Source organism: Zea mays, chromosome 5 (assembly GCF_902167145.1).
Source record: "Zea mays cultivar B73 chromosome 5, Zm-B73-REFERENCE-NAM-5.0, whole genome shotgun sequence".
In the NCBI taxonomy this organism is placed as follows: domain Eukaryota; kingdom Viridiplantae; phylum Streptophyta; class Magnoliopsida; order Poales; family Poaceae; genus Zea; species Zea mays.
In genome coordinates this window covers 115,948,639-115,962,110 of record NC_050100.1, presented here as the reverse complement: position 1 = coordinate 115,962,110, position 13,472 = coordinate 115,948,639, and positions in this window count along the sequence as shown.

Genomic DNA, 13,472 nt, shown 5'->3' with positions numbered 1-13,472 from the left:
AGAATGCCTTTGCTTTTGCATTTGGCTCTTCATTAATATTTCCTATGATGTCTTCGTGTATAGCACCACTGATTAGCGTTGAAACTAGTTCGGTCACAGAACCACTGTCACCTGTTTCATCATCATTGACAACTACTGCAGCATTGCCCTCATCTGAATCATTTTCTTGGTTTCCTTCTTCGATGAAGCTCTCATCAAACCCTCTAATAACCAAGTGACTTTGAACCTGAGATTGTGTTCTGTAGGACATGCATCGACATCTTGAACATGGACATGGTGCAGTTTCTCCTCTAGCAGTGCCACCAAATGTAGTTTGTATGAACTTTCTGAAATTTGTTTGCCACTCATTTGTCGTGAAGTGCATGCGCATCCAACTCCTACTATTCTGAGACATGGCTTTCTAGTCAAAGATTAAAATCACCAGTCGAGCCTTGTAACAAAAAAAACAAAGTTAAACTGATTTTCAGTCATAACCAATATTGAGCTTTAAAGTTTAATGATAAGTTATTAATTCATGCAATATGTAGTCACTAGCAACAAGACAGTTTTCAAAATCCTATTTACTCTCCTGTTAGCAAGTTGACATGAGATGTTTGTGGTATATATGTAGATAACTTGATGTGTAGCTGCTAAGTGATTTCCAGCCATTCAAATGTTATTGACAACTGGAACCCCTCCTTGATGTGTAGGTATTTTGTAAATCATAACTTGATGTTATTCATATATATATGCTCACCTATATACTTCTAAATAATCTCCTTGATGTTGCCCTTTTAATGCCTAGAACCTGCACCCAAGAACCAAGTCAAATATACTGGAATCAAACTGTCCTCAATTGCTGACTGACATCAGAGCGATCTAATATTCCATCTTACTTTTAAATTGCCAACAATCATAGAATGCAGAGCAAATTATAAAATTTTAGTGTGCAATCATGTTGAGTTTGAAAATGATGAAAATGATTCCAGAAAAACGCCAAACATAAACAACAAATGATGTTGATTCCATGGCTTCAGTTAGTTTTTCTTTGTACATTTTCACCCTTTTATTAGATTGTGTTATGGTGTGAAATTGAGGGCCGTTGTACGTAAGATGAGCGTGCAAGATTTAACATTAGATGTCGATTCGATCGGATGCAATCAGTTCCATTCGATCCCGATCAGACGGGTCGGAGCAGATCTCAGGCATTTGACATCTAGGACGTTGAATATCGATTCGATGCGTGACAGCGTGTATCAGCTGAGATCGAATCTGGGACGTTGAATTTAGGGCGAGAGGTGGGGATTTGCGGATACCTCTTCAGCTAGGGAAAATTGTATAAGAGCCCCTGCTCTTTTAACATATGAACCTGCAGTCCTTGATAGTCATAGAAGTATTTTAGAAAGGTCTTGGAATTTACTTTTTAAACCCTGTGCTCTCAGGATTTTGTACCCGGTGTCCCTGAACTTTAATAATTTATATAAATAGTTATAGAAAATGATTCTTAGTAGAAAAATAACATCTGTAGCTGCTAAGTGACTTATAGCCATTCAGATGTTATTGACATGCAGCCCCTCCTTGATGTGTAGGTATTTTCTAAATCATAACTTGATGTTATTGGTATATATGCTCTCCTATATACTCTCCTATATAATCTCCTATATATAGATTTTATATACTCTTCTATATATAGATGTTGTTGGTATATATCTTGATGTTATTGGTATATATACAGCCATTCAGATATTATATACCTATAACTTGATGTGTAGATAACACAGTTTTCAGACTTGCAACCCCTCCTTTTCAAAATACCTATATATATCTGCTTTAGCTTAACATGCATTAAGGTTTGTTGCAGGTCGTGCTCGCCTACATGAGCATTAATATTTGTTGCAGGTCTTGACATTCAAAATTGGTTTCTGTTAGTGTTTTGCATGAAATGGATAACCAGGTCCTCACATCAACCTTCACAACCCACTTGGTGACTCAGGCATCTGTTAACTGGCGGGGGGCAGTGGGTTTAGGGTCCTTCAGAAACAACGCGCGCTGGACACGTCTTAAACACTAGTCTTTTTGTAAGGTGCATAGCAGGTTACAGACTTGCAGTCTGTAGTTTATATCTTAGACCACTGAATCTTATTTCTTTTTTATCTCTGTAATTGTAGGTGCTCAAAGTGGACCACGATTCCCATGGTGTGGATGCACATGAGCACATTGAGAAAATCGAAGCAATGATGTGAACAAGAAACATTCAGTAGAAAACAAAGAGGAAGTGAATGGACCTGAGCACCTGTTTCCTGGGCCTGGAGAAGGCGTGGTCTTCCTGGCAGGGAAGAATGACGTGGAGTGGGTGGCCTGTGACTTTTCCTCCCTTTTCCTTCCTACTGGCGGCTCCTCCCTTTTCCTTCTGCTGGCAGCTCCTCCCTTTTCCTTCCTGCTGGCGGCTTGTGCCTGACCCCCTGCAGGTCTGGGTAACATTGGAACCAAAGATTCTTGTGATCCTTTCCTTGTATTCTTTTCTATTTTTGGTCACATATATATCAGATATATCTATAGCATTGGAATCAAAGATTCTTGTGATCCTTGTATTCTTTTCTATTTTTGGTCACATATATAAGATATATCAGATTTTAAAGTATCTTTTTGATGCAACATCTTGTAATTTTATTGCAATATATATATATATATATATCAGACATATAAATTAAAGATTTTGTTGCAATATAAGAATTTAAGACAAGGATAATGCTATAATTCATTTTATAATTTTGGTGTAATGTATATCAATGCTTAGTAATATAATTTGTTGTAATATAATTTTGGTATGACGTTTTATAACTTTAATTTGTTGTAATATATACAGTCAATGCAACGACATTTAAAAATACTACAATAAAGGAATATCGTGGCAAATATATCTTTTTCTTTGCAATGTCTAATAATTATATTGTAATATATGTCAACCTTTTGCAATGGAGATTAAAATTATGACAACAACATTTTGCAATGAAATTCAAGTTTATCACAACAAAGAAAATATGTGGCATAACTGTCAATCAATTGCATCTTTTTTTAGTGGTAGCAAATAACATCGTTTTTTACAACGAAAGTCATGATTATCGCAATGCACAAAAACAGTGCCACAAATGTGTATATTTTGTAACCAGTTAAAGGTTGTGGCAATAACTATACATAATGCAATAAATTTAGTGCTGTCGGCATTAGGGTGCTTTTGCAATAAGTTTTCTAGTGGTAATAATAACATCTTTCTCTTGTAACAAAAGTCATGATTCTCGCATTGTAACCACTTTTAAAGGTTGTGATAATAATTAACACCTAATACTACAAATTTAGTGTTGTTGCAAAATCCGGTGTGGATTTTGCAACAACTGTTCTAGTGTTAGTAATAATACCTTTCTATTGCATCGAAATTCATGGTTATCACAATGCACAAAAATAGTGGCAAAACGGTCCAAATATTGCAACCACTTTTAAAGTCTGTGGCAATAACTAACACCTAATGCAACAAAAATAGTGTTGTTGCAATATCCCCATGGCACTAGGGTAATTTTGCAACAACTGTTTTAGTGGTAGTAATTAACACATAATGCAACAAAAATAGTGTTGTTGCAATATCCCCGTGGCACTAGGGTAATTTTGCAACAACTGTTCTAGTGGTAGCAATAACACATTTCTCTTGCAACGAAAGTCATGATTATCGCAATGCATAAAAAGAGTGGTAAAACGGTCCATATATTGCAACCACTTTTAAAGGATGTGGCAATAACTAACACCTAATGCAACAAAATAGTGTTGTTGCAATATCTGCCTTGGCACTAGGGTAATTTTGCAACAACTATTCTAGTGGTAGCAATAACACCTTTCTCTTGCAACGATAGTCATGGTTATCGCAATGCATAAAAATAGTGGCAAAACGGTCCATATATCGCAACCACTTTTAAAGGATGTGGCAATAACTAACACCTAATGCAACAAAAATAGTGTTGTTGCAATATCCGCCGTGGCATTAGGGTGATTTTTTAGTAGTGATCAGAGCGTTCGTGCCGTCTCGTGAAGGCTAGATCTGCAAGTCTACGCCAGACAGTGGAGCCAGAAGCTAGTTCCACGAGCTCTCACCCTTTCGCTGGTTAAAGCACGACAAGCTCACTGGATCCCTTTGATGCATAAATTACCTATGCTTTTTCAACCACAACCCTCAGCCTGTTATTTTATGCATGATATGATTTTGAGAGACAAGTTATTATGGCCACCCAACCTTAGAACTTTGTCGCAATCAATCTTTATACTCCTTGACATATTTTTTACAAATTATTTGAGAAAAGGTGTGAGTTTTCAAAAGAAAATGTTTTTCAAAATGGGTATGATGAAGGGTTGTCACCCTTATCACCTTTGAGCGCGATGATCAGGGACTCCCTGGTTTAGGGGAGGGCCTAAGGTGATGGCTTAGCTGGTTTAGGTGTGAGCATGAAGGATTGTCCCTCTCGCCTAAGGACCGGTTGGTCTTCACTCCTTACCTATACTCTTATCAAGTACAACCACTCGAGACTATATGGGCAGTCGCTTGATCTGAATTTGTACGTTCCGAACCCCAGGATTTTGATGACTAGAGAGCACCGGGAGGATAAGGAAGGGGAATGGTTCGTCCAGTTTAGGCATGGTGATGGCCTTGTTCCTTCCAGTATAATCTCTAAGGTAAGGACGTGCAAGGAAAGAGAGAGATTCGGCATTCGGATCTCACGACAGTGAGATTGCAGAAACCGGACTAGTGGGTAAAGTGTACACCTCTGCGCAGAGTTTAAAAACCTATTCGAATAGTCCGTGTCCACGGATATGGATGAGTCATGGCATGGATTTGACAATTAGTGTTTTGTTTTTTCCAAAATGCTTTTGAAAAGTGGTTTTAAAAGGTCCGGCGGTTGAGCCATGAGCTACGGTGGACGAGAAGTCCAGTAGCTATTTTTGAAAATGAAAACATGTGAGAAACTACTGAGATACCTAGATGGTTTAGTCCAGGGGATTTTGTTCTATATTGAAAAACTTCCTGCTCCTTTGGGAGATGATGTGTTTTGAAAAATATAAAATGTTTTACAAAATAACCCTGCATCAAATTTTGCTCTTTCTACAAAATATCCTGAGCTCCACATATTCCATGCATTATATCTGATTTCCCCATTCCGTGGGTGAAGGTGGGCTGCTGAGTACGTAAGTACTCACCCTTGCTTATTTGTTGTTTTTCAGAGAAGGTGATCATTGATCGGGTAAGAGTTACGCCTGTTCCCAACCTTGCCTATGGCTGTTGGACCACTGATTTGCTTCGCTGCATATATCGGACTGCTTCAGCCCCACTCTGATGATATGTCCCGAGTTCTAGACCAACTCTTAAAGTTGATTGTGACCTTTATAGGTTTGTCTCGTTTAAGCAGATCTGGAACCATATGATGTATAAATGCGTTTACTAGCCTCCTGAGACTAATAATTGTGTCACATTTGAGTCCTAGAGGATTGGGGCGCTTCAGGTGGTATCAGAGCTGTTAGGTTGGCCGCAGGACGTAACCCTTAGGCTTGATCCAAAAGTTTTCGAGTCAAAACTATTTTCTAATAAAATCTTGCTCTCATCCCTCCATTTCAAAATGTTTCCCCTTTCCTTCTCTCAGAAGTGAGATGGAGGTCCGCTGCCAAACCTGCTTTGCTAGAATGAAGATGGTTTCCCCAAGTTGTTGAGAGCATGCACAGTTCGCCTCAGAATTAGGAGCCAACCAGAGTATGATGGTCGTGAATTTGTCGAGCATGGCACAGAGAAGTGTGTCTTGACCATAGACATTGGATCCAATCCGCACCATGTGGAATGGAGTGTCACTGCTACAGGGCACAGTTCAGAGACACCTGCCAAGTCGTCGCTCGCAAGGCATTGAGGGCCCTGTGTCAAATCTTTAAAGAAGAAGTGACCGACACCCCACTCAGATTCTTTCTACCCTTTCAGAGAGATCGTCCAGTTTGGATAGCGAGGATGTGAGCATTGGAAGGGCAGCAGCTGCTTGAGGACGACCCCAAAGTCATGTACCTCACTGCATACCTGCTCACCCTAGATGCACAATATCATTTCTTGGTTCGGCACCACTGTTAGATGATTGCCCGAACAGAAGATGCAGAGAAGCGCAACCGTAAGCTCCATGTGGATCTCACCTCATCTCAAGCTCGTGCAACTGCCTTGGATAGTCATGAAGTCATTGCTGTTGAGGCCCTGAAGCAAGCCAAGGATGAGCACGTCTAGAAGTTGATGGATGCCTACTTGGTAACCCATAACCAACGTAGAGCCCTGCGGATCCAAGAGCCCGCTTCATCCAACCCAGTTCAACCCATGAGAGCTGAAGATCCCTAGATTCTTGAAGGTCACCCGGTATTTATCAGAGGAGAGAAGAAGGCTTGGGAACTCCCGGAAGGAGCCATAGTCTTGGAAGGAATGCCAGTCTCCCCTCAGGCTATGGATAAGCAAGAGCACCCCGAATCCTCCCAAGATCCCCCGCCAAAGTTGTTTGAGCCCCTCACCATGAAGAAGATTCCAGCACCATCTCATGAGATCAAAGAAGAAGCTGCAAGCACCCCACCAGCACCCCCGTCCTCTAAAGAGCTACAAGAGCCAGTCCCGCTTGAAGAAGAGTTTGACCCCGTCTTGCCATCCCAGTCGCCGCCAGAAGTCATCAACATCAGCTCCATCTTGACCCATCTAGGAGATGTCTTAGATTGAAGTTGTGCACCAGCCTTGCTAGAAGAGAAGCTGCCACATCTGAGTTAGTTATGCCCAGTCCTCTGCATGCATTGGGTAGTGAAGTTTTTCTTCACTTTGGCCAGAGCCCTGCATGTATGAGAGGTAATCGTGTAGCCCTGTGTTTTGAAAAACTCTATTTGTGTGGCCCCTAGGGCATTTCAAAATGAATTCTGCTTGATGTTTTCTTCCCTTTTAAGTGCATATATGATACTTTAACATTAGTGCTCATGAGTCGCATTTTAGCATAGTTCGCAGTTCAGGAGCCGAGCAATAGTAGTTATGCTTAGCCCCCGAATCTGAGTAGTCCGTGCTTTGGAAAACTCTATTCTTCCCTTATTCAAAACATTGATTTGTTTATGCTTATCATTGCTGAGTTTGTGTGTTTTCTTTCTTTTTAAGAAAGGTTTTCTCTAAAAACATAGATCACAAATTAGAGCTAATCCTCACCTTATGCTTCCATTCTCATCTTAACCCATCTCAAGAGAAAGGCACCTTACCCAAGAAGATACCAGAAAGCTCACCCTTGAAGCATGGAATAAGCTACAGAAGGAACCTATCCAGCCGCTCAGTCAAAAGGACCAACCGTGAGAATCAAAGCACTGCCCCTGAGTCAAAGTAAACAGAAAAAGAGGACAAAAGAAGTTATTACCATACAGAGAGGCAAAGATTTTTGGAACCAGAGACCACAAACATCAGGGCCATTGACCCAACCACTCACCCTTGCTCCCCGCACGCGTGCTCGCCTTCTTGCGCACTACCACCACCCCACGCCCCCTTTGCAGCGCACTACCGCCACCCACACCCCCTTCACAGCGCACCCACCACCATTACCGCCAGCAACACCATCCCCCCTCCATCGCACCTGCTGCCTCGTGTCACCTGCTCCATCACCACCACTCTGCACCCGAGCACCCCCACTCGCATATAAAACCCCCCACCAACTCCCTCAAACTCCCATCTTGCTCAAAGCAAAGCACACACATGATAAAATCCCCTCTACCAAATCACAAGCAACTCCATTTTTCGCTCCCGCGCCCCTAAGATCACAATGCTTGGTGATTCTTGGGTTGAAGACTGTTGTATATGGTTCATAGTCTTTGGTTTCCTCCTCTGTATGATGGTAATACTCTTTGATAGAATCCTCCAGTGGGAAGAGCAAAGAGAAAGAAAGAGGCAGTGAAAATGAAAAGAAAAAAATTAAGAGAAAATGAGACGGAGGTTCTCCCAAAATCAACCCTATGTCAGTCATCTCTCCGCAGCCTACTCAAGCATCAACAACAGAAGAAGGCCTCATAACACCCGTGTTATGAGGTACTTCAAGGAGTTCAAATCCCCAAGATTCAAGAGATCTACCCTCACTCTTTTTAAGTGGGGTAGTGTTCCAGTAAGGTTCCTACTATAGAGAAAAAGAAGAAGGACTGTGGCAAGCTTGTGGAGGACCAGATCATCCAAGCATATGAGTTTCTGGATGAGAAGTGGTCACCCAATTTTTGTTGACGAAGCACTAGAAGACCAATCAAGGAAGGAATCCATGTGGTAGTTCGCAAGAGAAAGGTTTGCGTGTTGGCATCGATGCTTCTTCAATAAGCTAGCTACCAAGCGAAAGCTAGAAGCCTAAAGATGACCTTTGAGTAGCCAGAATCAGCGTTTGCAATCGACAACCTGATGCTCCTGAAAGGCTAGATTTTGTTGAAGGTCCATCTCCTCGAAGAGTCTGTGTAATGAAGATTTGTAGCTGAAGTAAAGCTATACCCATAACCCTTCTAAGACGAATCTCGAGGACGAGATTCATTTTAAGTGGGGTAGATCTGTAGCACCCCGAAAATTCAAATCTTGAAAATTTCTCAAACTCGCTTTAAATTCAAAATGAATTTTAAATTTTGTTTCAATATGTTTGTTTGCGAGTTGATCTCAACAAATAAAATATAGTGGTTTATATTATCTCCAAAACCCTCCTCAAAATATCCTACAAATATTTGCCTAGTGGTCCCCTTCAAATTCTTTCCATAAATACTGCCCAAATATTCCAACGATAATTCTTCAAAAGTTTCCTCCCGAGAAATACCTTCAGAATCATTTTTAAAGTCCATACAAATATTTTCTCCATAATGTTCCTCATGCTCATACGTATACGTACGCCTCGAGTGTCATACGGTGAGCTCTACAAGCTAATTTCACTTATACAAGACAAATACATGCTTATCTCCCACTAGTCCTCACATCCTCCCACTAATCCTCGCCTCCTCCCCCTAATCCCCCCACGTAGCCTATAAATAGAGGGGCAAGGGCCTCCTCTGAAGCCACCCAAGCCATTTCAGGGCAACTCTTTCCCTCCCACACGCCCACTCCCACTCCCACACAAGCACACACTAGCACAAGGATCGTTCAGTCGTTCATTCGATCGTTCGTCCAGCTGTTCCTAGTTTGTTCGTTCGTTCATCCGATCGTTCGATCGTTCATCCGATCATTCATGGTTCGTTCGTCCGTTCGTCCGATTGTTTGATCGTTTGTCAAGATAATCTTTGTTCAACCGTTATGCTACCGAAATTACGATCGTTCGTGTAACACCCCAGGTGTTACCAAGACACAGGCTTCACACTTGCACTGATGACTTGTTATCACATGTGGTTAATTGGAGGAGATGGAGCACCTAAAACCTTGGAAACATGGGTTAGCTAAGAAATGTTAATAACAAAAGCTTTACCCAAGCATTATGCAATTATCACCTTGGGGAAGAGAAGATTAAACCCTAGACCCTTCTTGAGCCCTTAACTCCCAAAACCCTGATTTAAGGGAAAGGTTAAGAAAATGTGCAAATCATAAGTTAACCCTTAACCAAAGTTTAAGTAACATTATAATCTACAAAATGCAGAGGGGAAACATTACAAAAAGGCCCCTCAAGGACCCCAAATCCACTCCTTAAGTAGAGAGCACACTAGAGCTCTCTAATCTTCTCTAAGTCAAAATTTAACCCTAATCTAAAGATCAGACGTGTTCACTTAGTAAATGGCGCCAAAACCACTTGGTCTGAATACCAAAAAGGTGCCAAACTACCTAAGGAAACCAGTGGAAAAATTTGAACCCGAGCCAAAACCATTTGACATGATTTGACATCACTCTTGTCTCGGGGTGGACAGTGAGACAATCCAGAATTGGCGTCCGCAAATCTCCCTACCTAGGGCATATATGCCATTGGAACTCACATACAAGAGACAGCCCTAGGTGCCAGGAAGAGGTCTGCGCGGGATTTTTGCCAAGATTCGCATGTTTGCGATCTCAGCAAGCTTTTGAACAAGGGCAGAAGAACACCTCCACGTGTTTGACGCGCCCTGAACTCGCCAGAGCATGCCCAGCGCCCGACCCCGCGCGCCCCGTGTTGCGCCAAGCCGAGCCCGTGCCATTGCCCGCGCCCGCGCTTATAAAGCCAGCCAAGGCTTCAGTCGTACGCCCCCGCGCGCTCTCGACGTCACCGGAGCACGAGATCGCCGGAGTTTGCCCTGCACACGGCGTGCCAGCGGCTGCCCGAGCACCCGCCACCGTAGACCGGCCAACCGAGCCATCCCCCGCCCCGTCCAACCCTCGAGAGAGACTCTACGTGCCTCGGTGAAGCTCCTAGAGTGAGGAATCGAGCTCTGCATCGCCGGAGACACCGGATCAAGGTCACCGGACTTCACCCGACCGCCGGCGAACGTAGATCGAGCTCCACGGTGAGTTATTCTTCGATTCCTTGCACGGGTCGACTCATTAGCACCCCGTGAAGCTCCCCGTACCCTTGGATTGACCTATATCGCCGTGGATAGGCCAGAGCACACGCCGCCGACGAGCTCGCCCGCCTGCGCACGTGGACTGCCCGATTCCGGCCATCACAGTCGTTGAGCCGTACCTCCTCATGACCGCAAGGACCTCCCGAAGCCAACCCCACCCTTCGCCGGACCTCCCTCACCGCTGGTAAGCTGCGCCGCCCTTTTTCCTTCTGTGGGTACTGTTCAAAAGGGGGGAGGGACCTCGGGGAAGAAGGAATAGAAGTCAGGGGGGTTTTTGAATTGTAAGAGACTCAGATGAATAGTTGCGCAGGGGTATAAGTTAAAGAACTGGTTTAGGAAAAGCCAGGGTCCTCGGTGTAAACTGGTTTTTCAGAAAACTTTTTAAACATTTCTAAATTAAATACAAACAGAGCTTGTAAAATTCATAACTTCAGTTTTATTCAACCAATTTGAGTCAAACTAATTTTGCCAGGTTCTGAATAATGTGAAGTACTTGGGAAAAATACAAAACACCCTAAGTATTACAGAAGATTTTAAAGTTTTGAATTAAATAGTATTCTGACCAAAAGCTAAATAAAATAGGGAAAAATAGCTACACTGTTGGACTGAGGTTGAGAAAAATCAGAGAAGTACTTAATCACTCCCTAATCTGTTTAAAAATAGTAAACTCCTCAGTACACCAAATTAAGGTAGGGTTTGTCTTTTTAAATCATGTTTAGCCTAAAGTTAAAGAAAATAAAAAAGGTAGATTAAAATAAGAACCAGGGAGCAACCACATTTTTGTTAACTCACTTATTCAGTATAGTTTACTGGAAAATTTTGTTGGACCTTTGTTTAGTACAAAAGAAATGAGATACCTTTTATTTTATGCAAACAATGAAAACTTAGGAAAATCTTAGAGAAATAATCCTGAGGAGAAAACACCCCAAACCTTGGGATAACTAGTATTTTGTTATTATGAATATAGGAAAAATATGAGTTCTATTGTTTGATATTTTTCAAATAACAAGTTAGTTATAAGTACCTTTTTGGCATTAAAATTTAGAAAATCACAACTAAATATCCATTAGGACTTTTTCTGTGATTTTTAACACAGAGGCCTAATATCACCTATGAATCTGGACAAAAATAAAATTTGGTACAGAGACCTCACTTAAATCATAGCTATAGTGTAAAATTCCCTTTTACACTTATTTTTGTTAATTTTGCACAAGTAGTATCTGAATTAATTTGAGGAGAACCCACCAATGTCAATATTTACCCACTGAAATTTTTATAACATTTTTGAAAAATGTTAACTAACCCTGATTGTTCAAAAATGCTTAATAAGAAGCAATAGAAAGAGAAAGGGAAACTTTGGGGAGAAATAGATGAAAATACAAAACCCTTAAGTATACCTAAAAAGAAACCCTAGAAAAACACTAAACTTAATACTGTTTTACTATGCATAACCTTTCCAAATGTTCATATCATTTTTATGCATATATCTTGTTCATTGCATTCGATAGACTGTAATCTTGCTGACGGGGAGTACATCCTCGTGTCGGAGCAAGGAGTTGCTCAGGAGGAAGCCCAGGATCCAGCACCAGAGCCTCCCATCGAGGATCTGCATGCCCCAGCCTTGGAAGGCAAGCCTCGTTTTATGCATAACCTACTTATTATGCTATTTTACTACACTTATTGTTTGTAGGTTTGTAATGTGCACTTAAGTGTAGGAGTTATTTGAAACCTTAGTTGCATGACTCAGGATACCTTTTGAGATGGATACCAGTATGCTAGGTCGAGTAGCTGTTTTGCTAATTAGGGATCTCGGTAGAAGTCGAGTGATTTTTCTAGCACTCGCGCGAGGTCAGGAATTGATTGTATCCACCTTGATAACAGAATGATGATGGTCTGTGGACTCGGATCCATGGGGATTGCGATGTCTACGAGACGAAATTGGAATAAGGATAACGTGCGGATACCTGTGTCAAGCGTTTTAACGTACTAAGCACATGCCGAGAAATATGGTAAATCGGTAAGCCTAGTACCTGAGTGAACCTGGCAGCAGATTGCCCTCCTCACGCAACCTGAGACGTGGTCTCCCATTCCGGTTATGGTGGGTACAAGTGCGGTCACTACACGACGGCAGTCGGGGTTAGGGAGGCATTGTACGCCAAGGCGGTGAGCCGCTCTCTGCTGATGGGGAATCAATGGGGACGGTTGATGTGTGTGTGAACGGAGTGCCTCGCCACGTCGTGTGTTTAGGTTTACCTTGCAAGGATAAAAATGTAACACCCCAGGTGTTACCTTGGCTAGAGCCCACCTTGGCACTAGAAGCTGTGATCACAAGGGGTAAAGGCTTAGGGCAACACTTGAGAACTTGGAGATCAAGTGCTAAGAAAGTTGCCAATGACATAAGAAGCATTACTCTAATCCTTGCACACTTACTACCTTGGATAAGAGGGGAGAAGAACCCTAGACCTCTCCTAAACCCTATCTCCCAAAACCCTAGGTAAGAAGGGAAAGAGAGTGAACAAGTGTGCAAAGCATGAGTAAATTTTACCCAAACCTTAGCTAACCTAGTAACCATCAATTAGGGGAGGGAAATATTGCAAAAAGACCCTAGAGAAACCCCAATTCAAATCTCCAAGTGGAGAGAGAGCTAGAGCTCTCTATTTCCCTCTAAGTCAAATTCTAACCCTAAGTTAAAGTTCAAACGTGTTCACTTTGAAGATGGCGCCAAAACCACTTGGGTTCTATACCAAAAATGTGGTATACCACTTAAGGCACCCCCTAGAAAAAGTGGAAGCCGAGACTCGGACGTTTGACAGCTCTTGACATCAGTTTTGTCGCAATGTGGGCAGTGAGACAAGCCAGATTTGGCGCCCGTCTATCTCCTGATCTAGGGCGTATCCTCCATTGGAACTCACACATGTGAGATAGCCCTAGGTGCCAGG